The sequence below is a fragment of the Nannospalax galili genome, unplaced genomic scaffold, assembly GCF_000622305.1.
Source record: "Nannospalax galili isolate Female #2095 unplaced genomic scaffold, S.galili_v1.0 scaffold652, whole genome shotgun sequence".
NCBI classification, from domain to species: Eukaryota; Metazoa; Chordata; class Mammalia; order Rodentia; family Spalacidae; genus Nannospalax; species Nannospalax galili.
Window position 1 is genome coordinate 1,363,943 of NW_008332152.1, and position 1,076 is coordinate 1,365,018.

Here is a 1,076-nt window from a genome sequence, read left to right on the forward strand (position 1 = left end):
AAATAAATAATATAAAATAAAAAATAAAAATTTGGGACTGGAGAGATGGTTCGGCAGTTAAGAGAACCAGTTAAGCAAATCCATTGCTCTTCTGGAGACCCTGAGTTCAGTTCTCAGCACCCACATCAGGCTGCCAACAACCACATGTAATTCCAGCTCCAGGAGGTCTGACACCTCTGACCTTCTAGGGCTCCAGTACTAATGTGCACACAAGTGCATATGCACAGACATATATACATAATTAAATAAAATTTGAGGCGGGTCTGTGGATACCCTGTGGTCCCTGGGGCCAGCCTGAGGGACAGGAGGGAGTGTGGACAGAAACCTAGGTAGTGGCAGTGAGGTGGGAGGAGGCTTGTCCTGGGATGGAGGGAGGCTTTGGAGAGGCTGCTGGGAACATGGAGGGGCACATGGCGCTGACCTGAGAAGGGGTTTGCAGTCTGAAGAGGTAGCAAATGGGTCCTTCAAGGATGAGTCTGATGGGTACGCACCACTGGCTATAGGCAGCAGGAGCCAACCCATATTACAGGACATCAAATGGGGATCAAACCCAGAGCCTTACACATGCCAGGCAAGTACTCCACACTGTGCGGCCCCAGCCCCAGGACCTTTCCTCATTTCCAGAACACTCCATACGTCTTGGGTAGTGATCCTTTGCTGCTCCTGTAGTCCTGGAAACCCCTGGTCTAGGGTCTGTCTTTGTGGATTTGCCTATTTGGGTGTTCCATGTGCTCAGAGGCCCAGTCTGTGACCTTTACCTCTCTGGCTTCTCTTAACATGACAGTTTCCAGGTTCATCCCTGTTGTAGCCTGTGACCTCATGTGTCTGTTCTCAGCCACATTGACCCAGCCTGACCCTCGCCAGGATGCTCACCCATGCCGGTTAGACCTCCCAGCCACCAGAAACACCTGTTTACTTATTTACTGATCTATATTCAGAGTCTGATCTGTGTTGTCCAGATTGGCCTTGAACTCCTGGCCTCAAGCAGGCCTCGTCAGCCTCCTGAGTATGGGATAGTGTGTGCTGCTTAGCTTTTGACACCTGACACACCTGGAAGAGGGAACCCCAATTTAAGG